Below are 25,842 nucleotides of genomic sequence, written 5' to 3'. Positions count from 1 at the left end.
ATGGGGGAACAAGCCGAAGGGAATGAATGCCCTATTCCTGTTCTGATTCCTTGAGGCTCCATTTCATGCTTTTTTTATCTCCAAAGAAGAGTGTGATACAATGTGCTAAAGATCTCAGATGTTGTGAAAATGGTGTGTTTATGTACTGGTTCAGATGGCATTGACTCATCAATCACAGCTATACAGTCATGAGTAGGAAGGGAATTCCCTCCATGAATAAAGGAAATCTACTGCAGAGCTCACACAAAGGGATCCTTCCCCTCAGTAAACTCTCCATCACATGACCCAACATATCAGCGAAAGCAGGACGCACAGTGCATGCTCCAGCCAACAAAGGGACCAGGGGTGATTGATGTCAGCACCGGACCAATGAAAGGACGGTGGGCGGAACTGGAGGACCAGGGGAGGTTGGTCCTCCAACCAATCAAAGTGAACTAGGGGCAGAACTAGACTAAACCACGTGGTTACCCTCGCGCGCAGCGGGGAGTCGCTGTGATGAATTTTCCGGAAGTTATGGAGCGAAAGGATACGGTAAGGAAAGAAACAAATAAACAGAGGGAAACGGGAGAAAAACTGTATTGCTATGAGGGGAGAGGTTTTACAAGCATGTTGTGCACGTCGGAAAACACAAATTTGAACTTCCCAGTCCCGTGTTTGTAGTAAAAGGGAAATTGCCTCAGCGCGGCTGCAGGCCTGAGTGAGCACCGCCATCTTTATTCGGGGCAACGATTCACTGGACACGTGCGCAGCCGCCATCTTTGTAGGGGGCAAGGTGCAGCCAGGCGCATGTGCAGCCTTTCTCTGGTACAGAGTCATTGGGCAGGATTTACACAGAGTACATTCAAACTCAGAGTAATGAATGTTTATTTCTGGATTTGTTTCGTCATTCATTTAAAGGACTTGCTATTGTAACTGAGTTTGCAGGTCAATCAAAATTGGAGGTATTGTGCATAGGGAAGAAGGTTACCTCAGGTTACAGTGAAATATTGATCAGATATGGATTAATTTAGATTAATGTGAGGTGCTGCATTTTGGAAAAGCAAGTCAAGGCAGGACTTATACTCTAGGGGAAAGTGAAGACTGCAGATGCTGGAGATCAGAGCTCAAAAATGTGTTGCTGGAAAATCACAGCAGGTCAAGCAGCATCTAAAGATCAGGAGAATCGACATTGCGGGCATGAGCCCTTCTTCAGGATTCCTGAAGAATGGCTCATGCCCGAAATGTCGATTATCCCGATCTTTGGATGCTACCTGACCTGCTGTGCTTTTCCAGCAATACGTTTTTCAGCCCAGGACTTATGCACTGAATGGAAAGGCCCTGGAGACGTTTGCAGAACAAAGAGACCTTGGACTGCAGGTTCACAGTACTTCCAAGTCAAGTTGCAGGTAGATAGGATGATGAAGAAGGTGTTCAGTGTATTTTCCTTTATTGGCTAGAGCATTGAATATAGGATGTGGGAGGTCATGTTGCTGTACAGGACATTCATTAGGCCACTTTTGGAATATTGTGTGCAATTCTGGCCTGCCTCCTATCAGAAGGGTGCTGTGAAACTTGAAAGGTTTCAAAAAAGACTTACAAGGATGTTGTTAGGGTTGGAGGATTTGAGCTACAGGATGAGGCATAAAAGGCTGGGGCTGTTTTTCCTGGAGTGCCATAGGCTGAGCGGTGATGTTATGGAGATTTATACAATCATGAGGAGCATGAACAAGGTAAATGAACAAGGTGTTTTCCCTGGAGTAGTGGTGTCCAAAAGTAGAGGACATTGCTTTAGGGTTAACGGGGCAAAAATTCAAAGGGGGCTAAAGAACAACTCTTTCATGCAGTGGGTGGAATGAGCTGCCAGAGGAAGTGGTGGAGGCTAGTACAATTAAAACTTGTTGAAGGCATCTAAATAGACACATGATATGATTAGGAAGCGTTTACAGGGATATGGGCCAAGTGCTGGCAAATGGGAATAGACTCGGTTCGGATACCGGGTTGGCATGGATGAGTTAAACCGAAGGGTCTGTGTCGGTGCAATACGTCTCTATGACTGTGGGATCATAACAGCTTCTACAGCTCTACTTCATCTCTGGGCTCCCTTATGAGCACTTTGTCAATATCTAGCTTGCTCAGTATCAAACAATGGGTGTATTTTTGGTCTGTTTCGTATTTTACGATTACTTTTACAGACATTTTTGTAAGTTAATTTTTCTCTGCCGCCCAGCCCCTGACCATGTGCTGCTTATTAATTTTCTTTCTGGAAAATCTTTGACACTCAAGAATTCTTTTTTCCAATAAGCAAGTGTATTTTCCTTCCATTTCGGACTATCAAATTCTGCACCATTTTCATTCCCTGTAATCTGTTTTGCACTGCCTGAAACATCAACTGTGTTTCTCCTTCCACAGATACCAGTGATTAATGCCAAAGTCCTGTTGCTTGTGGAGAGGGTGATGTTTGACTTTCTTGTACAGCTGCAGTTTGTGTGGTGAAGGTACTCCCACAATGTGGTTAGGTAAGAGATATTACAGAGTATTCATTACAGCAACAGTGATGATTTGAAGGTAATGTCCAAATCAAGAACAGTTTGTAGTTTTATCATCATGCTTATAATTTCACAAAAATATTATTGGGAACTTTAGACATAAGGTCAGAGACTGATGGTATTAGGTCAGGTGACCAAAAGCATTGCCAAATAAGCAGGCTTTGAGGAATGTCTTAAAGGAGGAAAGCAGACCTGTGAGGTTTTGGCTGCGAATTTCAGAAAATGATGCTTTGGCAACTGTAAAAGCAGCCACACAGGTGAAGTAATGAATTAATAGATCATTGGGAGTCTCGAACAGAATGGGTTGTCGAGGTCTTCACGGAGGTCTGATGCGGCAAGCTAGGGATGATCACAATCAGGAATTAAATCAAGGGTCAGAATTTTAAATTGAGGGATGTGGGCCGGATGCTGGCAGGTGGGACGGAATTGGGTTGGAATATCTGGTTGGCATGGACGGGTTGGATTGAAGGGTCTGATTCCATTCTGTACATCTCTGTGGCTCTATGTTGTTGATTATGAATAGGAGCCTTGTGATGGATCAACAAGTTTTGGTACGAGGGAGTACTTGGGCAGCAGAGATTTAGTTTTTCTTAAGATTACAGGGAGATTGAATGTGGGAAGCTGGCCAGGAGTGTGTTTGGATACTGACGTCTGGAGATAACACAAGGTGGATGACAGTATATGAGCTGAGACAAGGGTAGAATCAGCTAGAAATAGTGATCTTGGAGTGGGACTGGGCTGTCACCCTCACCTCACCTCTGGGATTCAGCTGGTTGTCAGGTTGTGAATCAGGGCCGTAACACAATCGGGAGCTGAGTGACCCTGGTGGAGCCTAAAATGAGTGTCACTCAGCTGGCTATTGCTGTGCAGATGCTGCTTGATACCCCTTTTGATGACATCTTCCATCACTTTACTGCTGATCGAGTGTGGACTGATACATGGAAATTGCTTGGGTTGCATTGCCCTGTGTTTTTGTGCTGAACATCCCTGGGCAAGGTTCCACATTGTCGCTAGATGCCAGGGCTGGAGCGGTCCTTAGCTTGGTGGGTGGCAAGTTCTGGAGCTCAAACCATCAGTATTATTGCCAGAATATTGGTAGGGCCCGTAGCCTTTGCACTACTTAACCATTTCTTGATGTTATTCACACTGAATCAAACTGGCTTAAAACTCACATCTGTGATGTTGGAAATCACTGGAGAAGGCTGAGATGGATCATCCCACTTTGCACTTCTGGCTGAAGATTGCTGCAAATGCTGTCATCTTATCTGGTGCGTGGGCGTGTGAGACCCCTTCACCAGTAAGGGTGGGGATATCTGTGATGTTTCCTCCAGTGAGTTGTTTAATTGTCCATCACCGTTCACAACTGGGTGTGGCAGAACTGCAGAGCTCCGATCTGATCTATTGGTTGTGGGATCGTTTAGCTCTGTTGCTTGCTGCTGATGCTGTTTGACATGAAATAGCTTCAGGAAATGGTTTAAGTAGAATCCAAAGAGATCAAACAAATATATCACAGACAAAAGATTAACTGGACCAGAGAATAGGACCCCTTAAAGATTAACGAGGCTGTCTATGGAACCACCAGGGGTGGGAAAGATATGGAAATATTTCACGTCATTTTTACTGGAGAAAGATATGGAAGCTCGAGAGTTTGGAGAAATAAACAGAGAGAACTTGAAAAGTATCCATGTTACAGTGGAGGTGTTACTGGATGTCTTGAATCGCATCAAGTTGAATAAAGCCCTGGGACCTGATCAGATGTATCCCGGAACTTTCTGGAAATCTAGGGAAGTGATTGTTGGGCCTCTCCTGAGGTATTTGTATCATTGATAGCGACAGATGAGGTGCCATTATTTTAAAAAGGTGGTAAGGAGAGGCCATGGAACAAGAAAATAGTGAGCCTGAAGTCAGTGGCAGGCAAGTTGTTGGAAAGGATTCTGAGGGACAGGATATCCATCTATCTGGAAAAGTAAGGAATAATCATTGACTGTTCTCAATGTGGCTTTGTACGTGCACAATAGTGTCTCACTAACTTGACTGAATGTTTTGAAGTGACAAAGAAAATTGATTAAACCAGGCTGTTAACGTTGTTTATATGGACATTTGACAAGGTTCCACAAAGCAGACTGGTTAGCAGGGTTACATAACATGGAATGAAGGGGAACAAGCCATTTGGGTACGAAACTGGCTTGATGGTAGGAGACAGAGGGTGATGATGGAGATTTGCTTTGTGGACTGGAGGACTGTGAGCAGCAGTGTGCTACAAGGATCAATTATTGGGTCCTTATATAAATGACTTGGATGTGAATATATGAGATATGGTTAGTAGCTTTACACAAGACACCAAAATTGGAGGTGTAGTGGACAGCGAAGAAGGTTAGTTCAGAATACAACAGGATCTTGATCAGATGGGCCAGTGGAGCAAGGAATGGCAGATAGAGTTCAATTGAGATAAATGTTAGCTGTTGGATTTTGGAAAGACAAATCAGGGCAGGACCTATACACTTACTGGTAAGGTCCTGGGAAGTGTTGCTGAACAAAGAGACCTTGGAGTGCAGGTTCATAGTTCCTTGAAAGTAGAGTCACAGGTAGGTAAGGGAGTGAATGCAGCGTTTGTTATGCTCTCCGTCATGTTGTTGCTGTACAGGACATTGATTAAGGCTCTTCTGGAATTCTGTTTTCAGTTCCAATCTCCCTGTTCCAGGAATGATGTTGTGAAACTTGAAACATTTCAGAAAATGTTTGCAAGGACTTTGCCAGAGTTGGACAGTTTGAGGGCAGTGCATGTTTGGAGTGAGCTGCCAAGGGAAGGAGAGTACAATTACAACATTTAAAATACATTGATTAAGCCACTTCTCGAATTCTGTTTTCAGTTTGATTTTCCCTGTTCTGGGAAGGATGTTGTGAAACGTGAAAAGGTTCGGACAAGATTTACAAAAACGTTGCCAGGTTTGGAGGATTTGGGCTACAGGGAGAGGCTGAATAGGTTGGGGTTAATTTCCCTGGAGAGTCCAAGACTGAGAGGTGACTTCATGGAGATTTATAAAATCGCGAGGGGCATGGATAAGGTGAGCAGACGGGGTTCTTTTTCCTGAGGTTAGATGGGTCCAAAACTGGAGCACATGGTTGAGAGGGCAACGATTAAAAGGAATCTAAGGGCAACGTTTGCAAGCTGAGTGTGGTGTGTGTATGGAATGAGCTGCCAGATGAAGTAGTGGAGGCTGATAAAATCACAACATTTAAAAGGCATCCGATTGGGTACGTGAACAGGAAGGGTTTTGATGGATACAGGCCAATAGCTGGCAAATGGGACTCCAGTAGTTTAGGATTCCTAGTTGGCATGGATGAATTGGACCGAAGTTCTGTTTCTGTGCTGTATATGTCTATGACATTAATAAACTAAGATGCATTCCTCTTTTGTGGAGAGCAAGCTGAAGCACAGATAATTGTCCTTGGAGCTGAGAAGGTGAAGCAGTGATTTTGACCTGGTGCAGATTTGGTTCCAAGGTCTTGAATTTGAGGAGAGAGAGGAATTGTTAACACTGTCATAACTTTTAGTAACTACTTTCAAGTAATTGTCAAATAATACAAAGTGAAAATGTGAACATTATTGTACTCAGTAAGTTCTAAGCATCTGGAACAGTCTGAATGACACAGATTCAGCAGGTATTCTGAAAGAGACTTGGAATTTTAATTTTTAAGGAAAGATTTGGGGGGCTGTGGGCAAATAGGAGGGGATTTGGGACAGATTTGCAGCATCTCCAGAGGGAGAGAGTACAGCCCCAATGGGCTGAATAGCCCCCAGGCCCTGTGCTCTGTGGTACTGCCCCATTCACTGTGAATGATGAAGCTCATCCCAGGGCAGAGAGAGGGATTAGCCCTCCACTCTCATCACAATGGGGCCCGGCTGATTGACGGCAGCTCCAGACCAATGGGAGGAGAGTCTGTGTGGTCCTGCAGCCAATGGGAGTGAATGAGGGGTGTGGCCAGCAAGATGACACAGGTCCATGAGCTGTGCAGGTGCCGTGTCACTGGGTGGGGTTGGGAGAGACAGCAGAGACTGGGACAGAGGCTGTTGGACCTGAATTACAAACTCCCGGGAAATTAAAACCAAAAGAACTGTGGAAGATGTAAATCAGAAACAACAACCAGGAGGTTCTGGAAAAGCTCAGCAGGTCTGGCAGTATCTGTGATGAGAAATCAGAGTTAACATTTCAGATCCGGTGTCCCTTCCTCAGAACTGATACTGAGAGAAAAAAATGTTGGTTTATATGCAGAGGGAAGGGTTTAGGGGAGGATGTAAGGATTAAAGGATAGGTGGGAATAGAGCGAGAAGAAGGGTTGGATAAAGGAGTGGATAACGATCTAGCTGGGGGAGGGCTACTAGCTGTTAGTGGCTAACCATAGGTAGTGTGTAATGACAGGCTGTGAGAACAAGGACTGGTGTGTGGGGTAGGGGGGCTAGGACATGGGGTTGCTAAACTACGGTTAGCCACTAACTGTCTCCGTCGTAAGCTGTTCTCCACAGACATCACTCCATGATTGGAGCTGCAGAGGACAGAGTTGCAGATGGGCGGCACGGTGGCATTGTGGTTAGCACTGCTGCCTCACAGCGCCAGATACCCGGGTTCTATTCCCACCTCAGGCAACTGTCTGTGTCGAGTTTGCACATTCTCCCAGTGTCTGCGTGGGTTTCCTCCGGGTGCTCCGGTTTCCTCCCACAGTCCAAAAATGTACAGGTTGGTGAATTGGCCATGCTAAATTGCCCGTCGTGTTAGATGTAGGGGAATTGGTCTGGTTGGGTTGCTCTTTAGACGGTTTGTCTGATCTAAAAATCTCTTAAATATCCTTCCCAACCCCCTCTATACTCCTCAAAGATGTATCTTAAAGTTGTTCTCTTTAATCAACATTTCCAGCATTCGTGAAGCACTTTAGGAGATTTGTCAGTGTGAAAGGCTCCATACAATGCAGGTCGTTGTTGTTAATGTCTGACATTAGGAGAAACAGGAATGAACACTCTCTCTCTTATACCTGATAAACAGCAGCAAAAGCAGGAAGCACTGAGCATGCTCCAGCCCACAAAGGGCCTCTGGTGATTGATCTCAGTGCAGGACCAATAAAAGGATGGGGACGGGGCTGAAAGACAAGGTAGTGCCGGTTGGTCTGAGTGAATGAGGGGCGTGGCTACACTCAACCACGTGATAAGCCTCTCGATTAGTGGTGCTGGAAGAGCACAGCAGTTCAGGCAGCATCCAAGGAGCAGCAAAATCGACGTTTCGGGCAAAAGCCCTTCATCAGGAATAAAGTGATACCACGTGATAAGCTTCACTGGCAGCACTGTGATGTTGTGATCAAGGCATTGGAAATGTGTGAAGGTGCAGGGCATGGTTCAGGAAAGACATATTGATCAGGAAGAGAAGGAAATTTTAATGGAACGGGCTGAGACGTTTTACAGAACTTAGTGCACATCGGAAAACACAAATTTGAAAATCCCAGGCCTGTGTTTGTGGCAAACGGGAAAATGCTTCAAATGGTGAAAGGTGTGAGTGATCGCCGCCATCTTTATTGGGGGCAGTGATCCACGGGACATGTGTGTGGCTGCCAACTTTGAGAGGGGCAAGCTGTAGGGGGACGCATGCACAGCCTTCCTTGGCAGGGAGTGATAGGGCAGGATTTACACAGTGTCAGAGTCAGGATGTTTTCAATGTCAAAGAGTGTGATGCTAGAAAAGCACAGCAGGTCAGGCAGCAGCCGATTGGTGGGAAGGAAGTTGGAAACGTAGGACAGGTCAAAAGGGCAGTGCCGAGTTGGAAGGCTGGATCTGGGATAAGGTGGGTGGAGTGGAAATGAGGAAACTGGTGAATTCCACATTGATCCCATGTGATTGGAGGATCTGAACACAGATGATGAGGCGTTCTTCATCCAGGCATCAGATGCCTGGGATTTGGCGGTGGAGGTGGCCCAGGACCTGCATATCTTTGGTGGAGCGGGAAGGGGAGTTAAAGTCTTTGGGCACAGGCTGTTTGGCTTGTTTAGTGTTTTACTGTTACTTTCACAGACCTTTTGTAAGTTAATTTTCCTCTGCTGCCCAACCCCTGACAATGTGCTGCTCTCTCAACGGACTAAATTTTCCACAGTATCTTTGCCAGTGAATAAATCTTTTTTTCAACAAAAGAGTGCATTTTCCTTCCATTTCTGACCATCAAATTCTGCAACATTCTCACTTCCTGTAATGCATTTAGCACTCCCTGAAATATCAACTATGTGTTTCTCTCTCCACAGACACCAGTGATTAATGCCAAAGCCCCATTGCCTGTGGAGAGGGTGATGTTTGACTTCCTTGTACAGCTGCAGTTGGTGTGGTGACTTGGGTAAGAGATGTTACAGATTATTCACTCAGTGACAGTGAAGAGTTGACAATGTGTGTGCAAATCAACAACGGTTTGTATTTTTATCATTTTTATAATTTCACAGAAATTGAGAATTTCTGACATAAGGCCACAGATGGGGATATTAGGTCAGGTGATCAAAAGTATTGCCAAATAAGCAGGTTTTCAGGAATAGATTAAAGGAGGAAAGCAAGTCTGAGAGGGTCAGGGTGCGAATTCCAGACTTTGTTCCCTTGACCGTGTCGAAACAGCCAGACTGGTGAAGCAATACATAAATGCATCTTTGGGAGTCTGAAAGAAAATGAGTTGTCGAGGTCTCTCAGGTTGTGTGGTTCAGGGAGACAGGGATGTTCACAGCCAGGAATTACATCAAGGGTGAGAATTTTAAATTGTTGCTTGGAAGGAGCCTTTTGATGAATCAACAAGTTTTGGTACAAGTGAGCACTCGGGCAGGAGGGTTTTCGATACTCTTGAGATTATATGTAAGTTGAATGTGGGAGGCTGGCCAGGACTGTGTTTGGATAACGTAGTCTGGAGATAACACAAGGATGGACGAGTATTTCAGTAAATGAGCTGAGACTAGGGTGGAGTTGGGTGATGTCACTGATGTAGAAATAGCAGTTTTGGAGTCGGGCCCCTCCTCATCACTCCCCCTCCCCAATTCACAAATATTGTTCGTTGTCCTGTCTGTCTTTTCTGGTTATGTCCTTCTCTCCAATTCTGCTAAGAACTAATACTTGACCTCAAGGTTGTTGGAAAATCCTGCTCCATCTCCATACTCCCTTTCCTTTCTGAATTCCTCATATGTGGTGTCCATCCAGGATCTATCTTTGTCCCCTCCTGTATCTCACCTACATACTGCCAGGAGGTGACATCGTATCGGTTTCCCATGTACACTGACGATGCCCAGCTCTCTCTCCCTATCATCCCTCTCCATTGCTCCTCTGTTACTCATTCATCAAACTGCTTACCACTCGATTGGCTGCAATTTCCTCCACTGAAACACTGCAATGGTTAAACCCATTGCCTTCAGTTGCTATTACAAATTCCCTTCCCTTACTGCTCAGCCCCTCCCTCTCACTGGGAAATGCCTGAGGCAGAACTTAACAATATTGCTCTCATGTTCTGACCCCAAGGTAACCTTCTGATCAGACATCTACACAATTGCAAACACCTGGAACTCCAATCTCTAAAATGTTGCTTTTCTCCACCTCACCCCAGCTCCATTGCTACTGAAACCCCTTACCCATGTCTGTGTTGCATTAAAGTTGACAAATCTAAAACAGAACCCTTAATTCTGCAACTGACCCAGAATCTGGTTCTAGGTTCCCTCATGATGGGACACATCCTCTCAGTATTTACCCTGACATACCCCTTAATAAGCCTATGTTTCAATAAGATCGCCTCTCATTCTCCCCCAAATCCAATGAGTCCAGTCCCAACTTCTTCAGCCTTTTCTTAAAAGATAGTCCCTGCAAACCAGGGATCATCCCAGTAAATCTTCTCTGAATGCTTCCGATGAAGTGATGTATTTCCTTAAATAAAGGGACCAAAATTTCTCTCATTACTCCATATGTGGTCTCACTCGCATATATAAAGTGGCTCTCAGGTATATACTCCAAACTCTTATACTGCAAATCCCCTGAAATCAGGAATAATATTCCATTCCCCTTCCTGATGACCTGTTGTAACTGTGTGCTAGCTTTCTGTGTTTCCTGCACAGTTACCCCCTGGGTCCCTTTTGTGTTGCAGCTTTCTACAGTTTCCACCATTTAAATAGTCCTCTGTTCTTTTATTACCTCCTCCAAAATGAACAACTTCACATTATCCCAAGTTATGCTCCATTTACCAACTTGTCCACTTCTCCGAATCCATCTCTGTAAACTGTTTATAATCCTTTTGGAATTTTACTGTTCTACATTTTCTAGGAGACTCCCCCCTCATTCTTCTAAACCTTTCCAGGGAGCACCAGGCAGTGGGAAGCATGCTGAGTTGCTGTCTTCAGAGAGACTCTTTGGAATGACTGGGAGGATCTTGCTGCCCTTTGGTCAGAATGGAGACAACTTGCCCATCGAGCTGCATGAGCCTTTCACCCCCCCCCCCCCATGTCTTATTGATGAGGCACAGCGGCAGAACGGAAGGAAAGAAAAGGAAGGAAATCCTGCTCTCCAAATCTCACTGACTCTTGGAACATTCTGTCCCATGTGTCAAAGATCTGCCCTGTTCAGTCACATGAAGTCCCAAGTTGGAAAATCATAGAAACCCACACAGATTTCCCCCTGAACTGACTACTGACCTCCACAAGGGGTAATATGTACAGTCATCCTGGACCAGGAGGAGGGGATGGTGTGAGTTTCTAACCTGAACTGACAGTGACAGATTTTATAAATTTGTATTACAGGATACTACAGGTGGATATTCAGATGGCAATCTCAGTAACTGTAATGCCAAACTCTGATTGAATTACTCCATTCATCAGGACCTCAGGACCTGGATATTTGCACTGTGTGTGAGTATTTTGTTCCAGCTCAATTCCATTTTCTGCATAAAAATTCTCCTTTGAATCAAACCGTCCTGTCAATAGATCTCCCCAAAATCTTAAATATGTGTCCAGTAATCCTTTTATGATGAGTTGATGAGTGCAAGGTTTAACATCCTGTTGTATATGTTTTGTAAGCACTTGTCTCTCAGCTCCCCTCAATTTCCTTTGCTACAACGAGAACACCTCAGTTTCCCCAAACCCCTGATTCCCCAGTGTCTGTTTGCTCTCTATAAGGTACACATCAGGATCATGTTGGAACATTCTCCACTTGCCTTCATCAGTGCAGCCCTCAACAGTATTAAAGAAAGCGAACATCCTCCAGGACAAAGCACTGTGCCTGAGTGGTGTCCCATCCACCACCTTCAGCATTCCCTCTCTCCACCTCCGATGCACAGTGGCATCACTGTGTAAAAGGTAAAGTCAGCATTGTCCTACCAGACCATAGGGCTGCTCTCTCATTAGGGAGAGATGTCTGGTGGTGGTTTAACCTGAAGGTTACCACAGCCCAGGCAAGGGGAGAGGTTGAGAACAAGAGTCCATCTATTGTAGATGGATATTCTTGATATGTATTAACAACACCCATGTCCCTGCAACTAAAATCCCCCATTCCTTGAACCATCCTGGTAACTCTCCTGTGCCCCCTCTCAGGGACCCTGCCATCCTTCCCAATGTGTGGGCGACCTCTGGTTTGCACAGACCCAGCTGCTCTGTGTTCCTGTGGGTGATGTCATCATCGAGCAACACTTGCACTAAACCTCACTGTCTGTGAGGGTGGGAGACACAAATCCCGAAATCATTTGAGATGTATTTAGTGTGCACTTGCTATGCCATGATAGATGACACTTTTCCACATGTACTGGAAAATAGAGGAGGATAATAGTATGGTGGTAGTTTTCAGTCGTAGTTTTCTTTCTCTCAGATTCGATGGACCACCAGAGCGTTTTTCTGTTCTGTAGACCGCTGAGATGTTTATTATAGGAATATGACAGGCTCCATTGGACATCAGATCAGAAACGGTGATACGAGAATAGATGACACATGATTGGTCGATTTTCTTGGGAGGAAAGTGAGACGCAGAGATTTAAGAGGAAATTCAGAAGCTCAGCGCAGGAATTGTAAAGGGCAATCATCAAGTGAGAAATAAACATTGGGCATCCTGAAAGCTGGAAATAAAGAAAGGCACATATAGCAGAGCTTTGAGAGACTGGAGGGGATTAGACAGGGGGAGGATAATGAAGCTGGAGGAGATGCAAGTTGGAAAGGATTGTGAGGATGGAGGATGTTACAGAGATAGAGATATTTGTGATAGAGGTTTTTGAATTTTGAGGCTGGAGTGGAATTATAGAGATGAGGAATGTTTGTAAGGCTGGATGAGATGGCACTGATAGGGAGAGTTCCAAACATAGAGGAATTTACAGAGGTAATGAGTCATAAAGTTACACAGCATCGACACAGAACATGTGGTCCAACCAATCCGTGTCGACCATAAATTCGAACTGAACTAATCGCACCTGCCTCCACTTGGTCCAAGTCCATCCTAGCATTCCCTGTTGATATACGGGTCCAAATGTTTTTTTCCTATTAGAATCCCATTCCCCTACCCTTTTGCTCTACATTTACCCCGACTAATTCACTCAACCCAATCATTCCTGAACACTATGGGCAATTGAGCACGGTCAGGTCACCTCCCCTGTACATCTGTGGATTGTGGGAGGAAACGGCAGCACCTGGAGGAACCCACACTGTCATGGGGAAGAATATGCAAACTCCACATGGATAGTCACCCAATACAGGAATTGAGCCTGTGTCCCTGGTGTTGAGAGGTAGCAGTGCTAACCGTTGAGCCACTGTGCCACCCTGAAATTGTAATTGCATTCACATCTACCACGTCCTCTGCAAGTTTATTCCACATGTGAACCACTCTTGTGCAAAAACAAAAAATAACATCGGAACTTCTTTTTAAAGCCTTACTTTTTAATTTGAGAAAAGGATGTCCCCAATCTTGAATCGCAACCCCTCCTGGAAAGGGCACCTGCTGTTCACATTACCAAAACTCTTCAGGATTTTATAAACCTCTAATAAGTTCACCCCTCAGCCTCCTGTGCTCCAGTGAAAAAGGACCCAACCTATCCAGACTCTGCTTATAATTCAATCCCTCCGTTCCCATCACCATCCTGGTAAATCTCTTCTGAACCTGCTCCGATTTAATAATATCCTTCCTATAACAGCACAAGCAGAACTGGGCACAGTATTCCAGAAGAGGCCTCCCCAACATCCTGTACAACCTCAACATAATGTCCCAACGCCTATATTCAAAGATCTGAGCAATGAAGGCAAATGTGCTAAACCCCTTCTGAACCACCCTGTCTGCATGTGACACATAGTTCAAAGATCTAAACCCCTCGGTCTCTTTGTTCCATATCACTATCCGAGGCCCAACTTTTAATCAGTCTAAGTCCAGCCTTCGTTTGTTTTACCAAGATGTAATATTTTGCATTTATTCCAATCCAAAAATCACAAACATCCTTCGAGTATAGAGGCAAGAATGTTACAGAGATGTTACAGGTGCATGGTTCTCTGAAAGTTGATTCACAGGTAGACAGGACAATGACGAAAGCTTTTGACACACTGGCCTTCAGCAGTGCATATCACTGAGTATCGAAATCAGGGAATTACGTTACAGTTAATAGGATGCTGGTGAGGCCATACTGGTAGCGTAATGTTCAGTTTTCCTTTCAATTTGCTATAGGAAGTGTGTTATTAAATTGGAAAGACGGCTGAAGACATATACAAGGATGTTACTGTCTCAATAGTCTGAGTTATAGGGAGAGTTTGGACAAGCTGGGATATTTTACTTTAGCCTGTATGAGGTTGAGGGGGATCTGACAGAAGTGTATAAGATCATGACAGGCATGGACCGAATGAATGTACTCAGTCTTTTTTCCCAGGGTTTGGCAATCACAGACTAGAGGGCATCAGTTTAAGGACAGAGGGGAAAGAGGGGAAAATCAGGAAGGCAAAAAGGGGACAGGAGACCGCTTTGGCGAATAGGGAAAGGGTTTTTACAAATACATTAAGAGCAAATGGGTCACTAGAGAGAGAATAGGCCACCTCAAAGATCAGCAAGGCAGCCTCTGTGTGAAGACACAGGAGATGGAGTTGTTGGGGGGGATACTAAACAAGGGGCATCAGTGTTTACTGTGGAGAAGGACAGATTTGTGGGGGTTGTCAAGATTAGAGATCGTGAGGGTGGGTGATGAGATGGGAGGCAATTGGAGGATGTTACAGAGATGCTTGTGATACCACAGATAGTGATGGTTCTGAGGCGAGAGAGGATTTCTAGAGATAAGGAAGAGTTTAGTCTGGATGAGGTGACAGTGATCTGGGGAGTTGTGAGCATGGAGGAATTCAGAGATAGCGAGAGTTTGAGTCCTAAAATGATACAGAACAGAGACAGACCCTGTGGTTAAACCAGTCCGTGTTGACCATAATTCCCAACTAATCTAATCGCACCTGCCTCCGCTTGGTCCACATTCATCCAAATATTTCCTATTTATGGACTTGTCTAAATGTCTTTTAAACATTGTAATTGTATTCACAGCTGCCTCTTTTTCTGGGAGTTCACTTCACACATGTAAAGGTAAAAATAAATCACCAATTTATTTTTTAAACCTTTCTCCTCTATTTTCAAATTGTATGCACCCAGGTCTTGAATCCCCCCCTCCCCCTTATCTACACGCTTCATGGTTTTATAATCCTTTAAGGTCATCCCTCAACCTCCTACGCTGTAGTGAAAAAGCATCCCAGCCTATCCAGCTTCTCCTTGTGACACAATCCCTCCATTCATGGCAACATCCCGGTTAGTCTCTTCCGAATCCGCTCCAATTTAATAATATCCTTCCTATCACAGCACAACCAGAACTGGACACAGTATTCTAGAAGAGGCCTCCCCAGCATCCTGTACAGCCTCAACCTAAATTCCCAACTCTGGTACTCAGAGGTCTGAGCAATGGAGATAAGTGTGCTAACCACCTTCTTAACCACCCTGTCTACATGTGACACAGACTAAGAAGACCTGTACCTCTCAGTCTCTTTGTTCCATATCACTACTCAAAGCCTTACTTTTAATTAGTGTAAGTCCTGCCCTCGTTTGTTTTATCAAGATGCAATATTTTGCATCAGTATTTACTGTGGAGAAGGACACGGGAGATGTAGAATGTGGGGAAATAAATGGTGACATCTTGAAAAATGTCCATACTACAGAGTACGGGATGTCTGGAAACGCATAAAGGATGGATCAATCCCCAGGCTTTGATCAGTTGTACCCTAAAATTCTGTGGGAAGCGAGGGAAGTGATTTCTGGGCCTCTTGCTGAGATTTTTGTATTATTGATAGTCACAGCTGAGGTGCCAGAAGACTGCGGGTTGGTTAATACGGCGCTACTATTTAACGAAGGCAGTTTGGACAAGCCCAGGAACTACAGATGCTGTGCTAGACTAGGTGTTGGAGGGAGCCCTGAGCGACAGGATTTGCGTGTATTTGGAAAAGCACAGACTGATTAGGGATAGTCAGCATAACTTTCTGCATGGGAAATCATGTGTCACATACTCGATCTGGTTTTTAAGAAGTAACAAAGAGGATTGATGAGAGAAGAGTAGTAGATGCGATCTATATGGACTTCAGTAAGGTGTTCGACAAGGTTCCCCATGGGAGACTGGTTATCAAGGTTAGATCTCACGGAAGTAGCCATTTGGATATAGAACTGGCTCAAAGGCAGAAGACAGAGGGTGGTGGTGATGGATGATTATTTTTCAGACTGGAGGCCTGTGACTAGTGGAGTGCCACAAGGATCGTGCTGGGTCCACTACTTCTCATCATTTATATAAATGAATTAGATGTGAACACGGGAGGTATAGATAGTAAGTTTGTAGATGGCACCAAACTTGGAGGTGTAGAGGACAGTGAAGAAGGTTACCTCAGATTTCAATGGGATTTTGATCAAATAGGCAAATGGGCTGAGGAGTGGCAGATGGAGTTCAATTCAGATCAGTGCGAGGTGCTGCATTTTGGAAAAGCAAAGCTTAGTAGGACTGATACACATCATGGTCAGGTCCTGGGGAGTGTTGCTGAACAAAGAGACCTTGTTGTGCAGGTTCATAGCTCCTTGAAAGTAAAGGCGCAAGTAGATAGGATAGTGAAGGTGTTTGGTATGATTTCGTTGATTAGTCAGAGTATTGACTAAGAGAGTTGGGAGGTCATGTTGCGGCTGTTCAGGACATTGGTTTGGCCACTCTTGCAATATTGTGCGCAATTCTGTTCTCCACCTATCACAAAGATGTTGTGTAACTTGAAAGGTTCACAAAAGATTTATAAGGATGTTGCTAGGGTTGGAGAATTTGAGATATAGGGATAGGCTGTACAGGCTGGGGCTGTTTTCCCTGGAGCGTCAGAGGCTGAGGAGTGATCTCAGAGGTTTATAAAATCATGAGCATGGATCAGATAGATAGACAAGGGATTTTCACTGGAGTGGGGGAGTCTAGAACTGGAGGGTATAGATTTAGCGTGAGGGAAAAGATATAAAAGGGACCTAAGGGGCAACTTTTTCATGCGACGGTGTTGTGTTTATGGAATGAGCTGCCAGAGGGAGTTGTGAAGGCTGGTACAATTGCAACATTTATTCGGCATCTGGATGAGTATATGAATAGGAAGGGTTTAGAGGGATATTGACCAAGTGCTGGCAAATGGGACGAGATTAGGTTCGGAAAACTGGTCGGTATGGACGAGTTTGACTGAAGGGTCTGTTTCCATGCTGTATGTCTGTGACTCACAGCCGGGGATCAGCTCAGTGGGTTTCAGTCTCTTCAAAGGTAAATCTTACTCTGTTTTACTTTTTCAAATCTGCAACATTCAGTAGGGTGAGTGTTTACTAGTTTAAGTGCCTCTGTTATGATCTTTTGGTTGAATGTTTTAAATGTAAAATACAGGTACTAATGTATTCGAGAGTAGTCTTTTGTAAAGCTGTAAGACTCTGCCTTTTTCTGGGTCTACAGATTAAGGTGCAGAGATGGCCATTCGTACAGTGATGTGCACTTCCTGGAGGAGAGTAGGGGGAGTTTGAATGATCCTGAGGATAGCCTACAGGAAGTGATGCAAATCCTCTTGGATCACATGGATCAGATGGAGCGGTGCTTAATGGTAATGAAGAATTTACAAAAGTCAGGATGTGTGATAGGTGGCAGTTTCAGGCCGAAAAACTGCCGATACAGTCAGGTAGATGGGTTACCTCTCGGAAAGGTAGGAGAGGGAGGTAGGTAGAGAAGGAGTCTCCTGTGGCTATCCCCATCTGAAACAAGTATACTATTATGGATAATGTAGGTGGTCATAGACTCTCAGGGGAATTTTGCACTGACAGCCAAGTTACTGCTACTGAGACTGGCTCGACTATAATGAGAGGTATATCAGATTCCAAACGCTCAAGGATGATAAGGGACTCTGTAGTTGGGCACAGACTGCCCTTTCTGTAGCTGACAGACATCAGAATGGGGTGGTACCTCCCTGGTGCCAGGATCAAGGATGTTTAGGACAGGTAGCAGAATATTCTCAAAGGGAAGAATGACCAGTGAGAGGTCATTGTACATTGGTACCAATGACATAGGAAGGGGAAGAGATGAAGTCCTGATGAGAGAATATAGCAAATTAGCCTGGAATATAAAAAAGTAGGTCCTCGACCATAATATCTGCATTACTTCTGGTGCTACATGCTAGTGAGAGTAGGAATAGCAGGATGGAGGAGATGAATGATTGGCTATGGAGCTGGTGTAGGGCAGAAGGATTCACATCTTTTGATCATCGTAAGCTCCTCTGGAGTAGAGTTGACCTGCATAAGAAGGATGGATTGTACCTGAATTAGAAAGTGTCTAATATCCAGGCAGGGAGATTTGCTCGTGCTACTCAGGTGGCATTAATCCAGTGAGGGTAAACCCAAAGAGATAGTGAGAAAAGAGGTAAGTCTGAGGCTGGTACAGTTCAGAAGTCAGACAGTCAAGACAGGCAAGGGCAAGGCACAGAACCAGGTGGAACTGACAAGTTACACTGCATTTACTTCAATGCAAGAGGCCTGACAGGGAAGGCAGATGGGCTCAGGGTATGGTTTTGAATGTGGCACTGGGATATCATGAGTATTACAGAAACGTTGCTCAGAGATGGGTAGGACTGGCAGTGTAATGTTCCAGGGTATCGATGCAAGAGGAAGGATAGAAAGGGGGACATGAGAGGAGGCGGAGTGGCCTTTTTGTTTAGAGGTAGCATTACAGTTGTGCTGAGGGAGGATATTCCTGGGAGTACGTCCAGTGAAGTTATTTTGGTGGAACTGGGAAATAAGAAAGGGATCATCACCTTGTTGTTACTATCTGCGTGGGTTTCGTCTATTTGCTCTGGTTTCCTCCCATTATCTAAAGATATGCAGGTTGTGTGGATATTCCAGGCTGAATTGCCCATATTGTTCAGGGATGTGCACGCTAGGTGGATTAGCCATGGGGAATGCAGTGGTAAGGTAGGAGTCTCTGAGGGTCCGTGTGGTTGTGATGAGCTGAATGGCCTACTTCCACGCTGTCAGGGTTCTTTGATAATTCTACTAGTTTTAAAATAGTTACAGAAAATAATAGACCAGATCTAAATGGTGTTCTAAATTGGACAAAGGCGAATTTTGACAGTACAAGACAGTACAAGGTATTCCTTTGCTATTCCCAGGCTGGAAAGTGGGAACATAAGAACATAAAGAGGAGCAGGAGTAGGCTACATGGCCCCTCAAGCCTGCTCTTCCATTTAATAAGATCAGGGCTGATCTTTTCATGGCCTCTGCTCCACTTTCCTGTTCTCTCACCATAACCCTTAATTCCTTTCCTGTTCACAAATCTACCTTTTGACCTAACGATAGTCAAGTCGATAACCTAAACTGCTGCACTCAGCAGCAAATTCCACAGATTCACAGATTTAGCTGAAGAAGTCCATCCTGAACTCAGTCCTAAATCTGATACCCCCTTATTTTGATGCTCTGCTCCCTAGTTTAAGCGACCCCTAGCGGAAATCACCTCCCTGCTTCTATCTTATCTACTCCGTTCATAATTTTATTTTTTTTCCCATCCAACCTCCCATATTTCGAAATTCCAATGAGCATACTACCAGTTTCCTCAATCTCTCTGCATACGCCAACCCTCTGAAATCCTGACTGAAACTAGTGACCCTCCTCTACACTCCCTCCTGTGTCAGTACATCTTTGCTAATGTAAGGGGACCAAACCTGTACACAGTACTCCAGGTGTAGCCTCCCCAGCACCCTGTACAGCTGCAGCATAACCATCCCTCTAGCAATGAAGGACAATATTCCCTTCACTGTCTTAATTACCTGCTGTACCTGAAAACCAACTTGCTGTGATTCGTGCATAAGGACACCCAGCTCCCTCTGCACAGCAGCATGCTGCAAGTTTTCACCATTTCATCATCAGTTTGCTGTTAGTCTGACCAAAATGGATGACTTCACGTTTCCCAATCTTGTCCTTCATCTGCCAGATCCTTACCCACTCACATAGCCTATCTGTATCCCTGTGCAGACTTACAGTGGCCTCGGCACACATTGCTCTACCACTCATCTTAGTGAAGTCTACCTTTCATGAATCGATGCTGTGTCTGCTCAATGAGATAATTTCTATCCACATAGCTCACTATTTCTTCCTTAAGAGATCGGGCATTTTCCCCACCAAAGAAGTTATGCTAACAGGTCCATTTTAAAATATTCGCATCATTTTGTAGCTTGCCAATCTGTCAGATCTGTCCCAGAGTCCAGCAAATTTTAGTGAATTATCACGAGTGCATTTGCTATTTACCCACTGCCATCTGTTAACGTCCCCTGGGATGCACTCCATCACGGCTAGGAGACCCATCTACCTTTCGGCTGTTATCTTTCCCAACACCACCTCTTTACTGAGAATGATTGCTTCTTTGTCCTCATCTGCCATTGCGTCCATAGGCCTGCAACAACGAGAGTACACAGACAGTATGTTCCTGTTAAGGCCTTAATAGGTAGTGTAGGGAATGCTGCCTGTCGAGAGAAATTGAGAGTCTCGTCAAGAAAATGAAGGAGCGATACGGCAGGTGCAGACAGCTGGGTTTGTGTAAATTCCTGGAGGAGTATAGGGGCAGTCGGAGTCTCCTCGAGGGAAACCAGGAGAGCAAAAACGGGACATGAGAGAGCTTTGGGAAATAGGTTCCCAGAGAATCCAGAGATTCCAGAAATACACTAAGGATAAACGAGTAACCAGGCAGAGAATAGGGACCCTCAAAGATCAAGAAAAAGGTCCTATTTGTCCGAGATAAGTATATACCTGTCAGGCAGGGCGGAAGCTGTAGAGTGCAGGAGCTGTGGTTTACAAAGGAAATGGAATTTCTCTTCAAAAGGAAGAAGGCGGCTTATGTTAGGATGAGATGTGAAGCGTCTGTTAGGGCGCTTGAGGGTTACAAAATAGCCAGCAAAGTCCTAAAGAAAGAGCTCAGAAGTGCCAGGAGGACACATGAGAAATTGTTGGCGGATAGAAACAGGGTAAACCCTAAGGCTTTCTATAGGTATTTAAAGAATGACGAATAAGATTAGGGCCAATCAAGGATAGTAGTGGGGAGTTGTGTGTAGAGTCAGAGGAGATAGGGGAAGCACTAAATGAATATTTTTCAACAGTATTCCCTTTAGAAAATGACAATGTTGTTGAGATTACTGAGATACAGGCTACTAGACTAGGTGGGATTAAGGCTCATGAGGAAGAGGTATTAGAAATCTTGCAGAGTGTGAAAATAGATAAAACCCATTTGGCCCAGTGAACTTATCCCAGGATCCTCTGGGAAGCCAAGGTAGAGATTGCCGAGCCTTGGCATTGATCTTTAAATCATCATTGTCTACAGGAATAGTGCCAGAAGACTGGAGGATAGCACATGTGGTTCCCCTGTTCAAGAAGGGGAGTAGAGACAACCCTGGTAATTATAGACTAGTGAGCCTTACATCAGTTGTTGGTAAAGTGTTGGAAAAGGTTATAAGAGATATGATCCAGAAAAGAATAATTTGATTAGGGATAGTCAGCACGGTTTTGTGAAGGGTAGGTCGTGCCTCACAAACCTTATTGAGTTCTTTGAGAAGGTGACCAAACAGATAGGTGAGAGTAAACCGGTTGATGTGGTGTATATGGATTTCAGCAACGCGTTCGATAAGGTTCCCCACAGTAGACTATTGTACAAAATGCGGAAGGATGGGATGGTGGGAGATAAAGCAGTTTGGATCAGTAATTGGCTCGCTGAAAGCAGACAGTGGTGATTGATGGGAAACGTTCATCCTGGAGTCCAGTTGCCAGTAGTGTACCGCAAGGGTCGGCGTTGGGTCCACTGTTGTTCGTCATTTTCATAAACTACCTGGATGAGGGCGTAGAAGGATGGATTAGTAAATTTGCAGACAACACGAAGGTTGGTGGAGTTGTGGATAGTGACGAAGGATGTTGTACGTTACAGAGAGACTTAGATAAGCTGCAGAACTGGGCTGAGAGGTGGCAAATGGAGTTTAATGCGGACAAGTGTGAGGTGATTCACTTTGGTCAGAGTAACTGGAATGCAAAGTACTGGGCTAATGGTATGATTCTTGGTAGTGTAGATGAGCAGAGAGATCTCAGTGTCCAGGTACACATTTCCTTGAAAGTTGCCACCAGGTTGACGGGGTTGTTTAGAAGGCATACAGGGTTTTAGCTGTTATTAACAGGGGGATCGAAATCCGGAACCATGATGTTATGCTACAGCTGTACAAAACTCTAGTGAGGCTGCACGGTATTGTGTACAGTTCTGTTCCCCACATTATAAGGAGGATGTGGAAGCTTTGAAAGGGTGCAGAGGAGATTTACTAGGATGTTGCCTGGTATGGTGGGAAGGTCTTACAAGGAAAGGCTGAGGGACTTGAGGCTGTTTTCGTTAGAGAAGAAGGTTGATACGTTACTTAATAGAGACATACAAGATAATCAGATGGTTAGATAGGGTGGACAGGGAGAGCCTTTTTCCAAGAATGGTGACGGCGAGCACGAGGAGATATAGCTTTAAATTGAGGGGTGATAGATATAGGACAGATGTCAGAGGTAATTTCTTTACTCAGAGAGTAGTCCGTGTATGGAATGCTTTGCCTGCAACGGTAGTAGATTCACCAACTTTAAGTACATTTAAGTCGTTATTGGACAAGCAAATGGACGTACATGGAATAGTGTTGGTTAAATGGGCTTCAGATTGGTATGACAGGTCGGCGCGACATTGAGGGCCGAAGAGCCTGTACTGTGTTTTAATGTTCTATGTTCTATGAGCAATATGCTGTAAGGATCGTTTCTGGGTCCACTGCTTTTCTTCATTTATGTAAATGTTTTCTATGTGAATATAGGAGGCATGGTCAGTGACTTTACATAGATACCAAAATTGGAGGTGCAGTGAACAGGGAAGAAGGTTACCTCAGATTACAATGGGACTTCAAACAAATGGGCTTTGGAGTGGCAGATGGAGTTTAATTCAGAAAAATGTGAGATGCTCCATTTTGGAAAATCAAATCAGGGCAGGACTAATACACTTAATGGAAAGGTCCTGAGGAGCGTTGCTGAACAAAGATCTTGGAGTGCAGGTTCATAGTTCCTGAAAGTGGAGTCATAGATAGGCAGGGTAGTGAAGAAGGCGTTTAGTATCCTTGTCTTTACTGGTTAGTGGATTGAGTACACGAGTTGTGACGGCGTTTTGTGGCTGTTCAGCACATTGATTCAGCCACTTCTTTAATTTTGCTTTCAGTCCTGGTTTCCCCGCTATCGGAATGATATTGTGAAACTTGAAAGGGTTCAGAAAAGATGTGCAAAGATGTTACTAGGGTTGAGGGTTTCAGCTATATAGGGATGGGCTGAATAGGCTGGGGCTGTTTTCCCTGGAGCATCGGATGCTGACAGATGACCTCAGTGGTTGATACAATTGTGAGGGACATGGATAGGGTGATCAACCAGGATCTTATTCACAGGTTAGGTGTGTCCAAATCTATGGGGCACAGGCTTAAGGAGTGAGGAAAACAATTTATAAGGGATCTGAGGGGCATTGTTTTCAAGCTGAACGTGCTATGTGTATGGAATGAGCTGCCAGAGAAAGTGTGGTGGCTGGAACAATTGCAACATTTAAAAGGCAACATTTAAAAGATTGGGTAAGTGATTAGGAAAGGTTTAGAAGGTTATGGGCCAAGTGTTGTCAAATGGGACGAGATTAATTTAGAATATCTGATCGGCATGGACAAGTTGGACCAAACAGTTGGTTTCTGTGCTGTACATCTCGATAACACTGAAACATTAAAATAAGATACGTTTCTCTATGTGGAGAGTTAGCAGAAGGTCGGATAATTCTCCTTGGAACTCAGAAAGTTAAGCAGTGATTTCAACTAGGAGCAGATTTCTTACAGGCAAATGGGAGGTGAGTTGGGACAGACTGGCACCATCTCCAGAGAGAGAGAGTACAGCCCCAATGGGCTGAATAGCCCCCAGTCCCTCTACTCTGTGATACTGCCCCCTTTCACTGAATGTTGAAGCTCATGCCAGTGCAGAGCCATAGAGATATACAGCATGAAAACAGCCCTTTTGGTCAAACTAGTCCATGCTGACCAGATATCCGAACTTAATCTCGTCCCATTTGCCAACACTTGGCACACATCCCACTACACCCTTCCAATACATACACCCATCCAGATGCCAAATGGTCTAGTTTTACCAACTTCCACCACTTCCCCTGACAGAAGATTCCATACACACACCACCTGCTGTGAAAAAAGTTGACCCTCTGATCCCTTTTATATATTTCCCCTCGCACATTGAACCTATGCCCGCTAGTTCTGGACTCCCCCACCCCAGGGCAAGGACCTTGTCTATTTATCCTATCCATGCCCCTCATGATTTGATAAACCTCTATAAGGTCACCCTTCAGCCTCCAATACTCCTGGGAGGAGCGCACAACTCGTGTCACAATGGGGCCGGTGAGATTGATGGCAGCTTCAGACCAATAGGAGAGTTGATGTGATCCTCCAGACAATGGGAGTGAATGAGGGGTGGGTCCAGTGGGCCAACATGTGACCATAAACTGTGCAGGTGCACTGTCACTATGGTGCGGGTGTACTCCGTGAGTGTGAAGGGAATGAGAGAGACAGCAGAGATTGGGAGAGAAATTGAGTTTGTATGGACTGGGAGTGTTGATAAACACACGGTTTTAGGTGGCTAGACCTGAATTAGAAATTCCTGGTAAATTAGAACCAAAAGAGCTGCGGATGCTGTAAATCTCACAATAACCAAAAGGTACTGGAAAAGCTCAGCAGGTCTGGCAGCATCTGAGAAGAGAAATCAGAATTAACATTTTGGATTCGCTGAGCCTTCCTCAGAGCCGATGTGACTGAAAAGAAATGTCACTTTTTATGCAGAAGGTAGGGGTTAAGGAGTACATGATAGGTGGGGATAGAGTCCAAAGAAAGAGATGGGAGCAGTTGGACAACGGAGTGGATAACGAACTGGCTGGGGGAGGGTGAATAGCTGTTTATGAGGACTGTTAGTGGCGAACCATAGGTAGTGTGTAATGGCATGCTCTATGATAACAAGGACTGGTGTGTGGGTTAAGAGGCTAGGGCGCTAGGACATTGGAGAGTTCAGGGCCTAAAATTATTGAATTTGATAGAGGTGTTCAGGATGTCCAAGTAGAAAATGAGGTGTTGTTCTTCCAGCTTGTGTTAAAGTGTGGCGCTGGAAAAGCACAGCAGGTCAGGTAGCTGACCTTCAGCACTTGATCACCCTGAAGCTCTACTTTCCAGGGACTGTACACTTGTTCTGAGCCCTTCAGAGGGATTGAAGGGGATAGGGAGAGAACAGGAACAGGGTTGTGTTGTAATCTACAAAATAACGGTCACCCTCCCCCTCTCGGTGTCTCCCCTCTGTCTCCCATCCCCCATCATGCCTCCTCCCCACCGCAGGGAAAAGATCTTGTGTATTTTCCCTATCCATGCCCCTACTGATTTGATAAACCTCTATAAGGTCACCCATCAGCATCTGACGCTCCAGGGAAAACAGTGTATTCATCCGCTCCCTTTGGTTCAAATCCTCCAACCCTAGCAACATGCTTGTAATACTTTGCTGACCCCTTTCAAGTTTCACAATATTGTTTTGATAGGAAAGAGATCAGAATTGCATGCAATATTCCAAGCATGACCTAACCAAGGCCCTGTACAGCCGCAATATGACTTCCCACCTCCTATACTCAGTGCTCTGACCAATAAAGGAAAATATACTAAACACCTTCTTAACTATCCTATCTACCTGTGA

General features: G+C 44.7%; 1 long non-coding RNA gene across 7 annotated transcripts in view; it reads left to right on the top strand.

Moving 5' to 3' along the window:
- The first annotated feature begins 486 nt into the window (after positions 1-486).
- LOC140456913 (uncharacterized) overlaps positions 487-25,842 on the top strand; it is a 32,291-nt gene continuing 6,935 nt past the window's right edge. For 3 of the 7 annotated variants that reach the window (XR_011953199.1, XR_011953193.1, XR_011953196.1), the window contains exons 1-4: positions 487-531; positions 2,389-2,495; positions 8,805-8,893; positions 11,313-11,420. This is a non-coding gene — a long non-coding RNA (uncharacterized lncRNA). Of the gene's footprint in view, positions 532-2,388; positions 2,496-8,804; positions 8,894-11,312; positions 11,421-11,687; positions 11,868-15,054; positions 15,094-17,503; positions 17,649-25,842 lie in introns of all 7 variants that reach the window. The other 4 variants (XR_011953195.1, XR_011953194.1, XR_011953197.1 and 1 more) reach the window with 3 other exon arrangements.

Source organism: Chiloscyllium punctatum, chromosome 31 (genome assembly GCF_047496795.1).
Source record: "Chiloscyllium punctatum isolate Juve2018m chromosome 31, sChiPun1.3, whole genome shotgun sequence".
Classification (NCBI taxonomy): Eukaryota; Metazoa; Chordata; class Chondrichthyes; order Orectolobiformes; family Hemiscylliidae; genus Chiloscyllium; species Chiloscyllium punctatum.
This window is presented reverse-complemented; position numbering and strand designations above follow the sequence as displayed.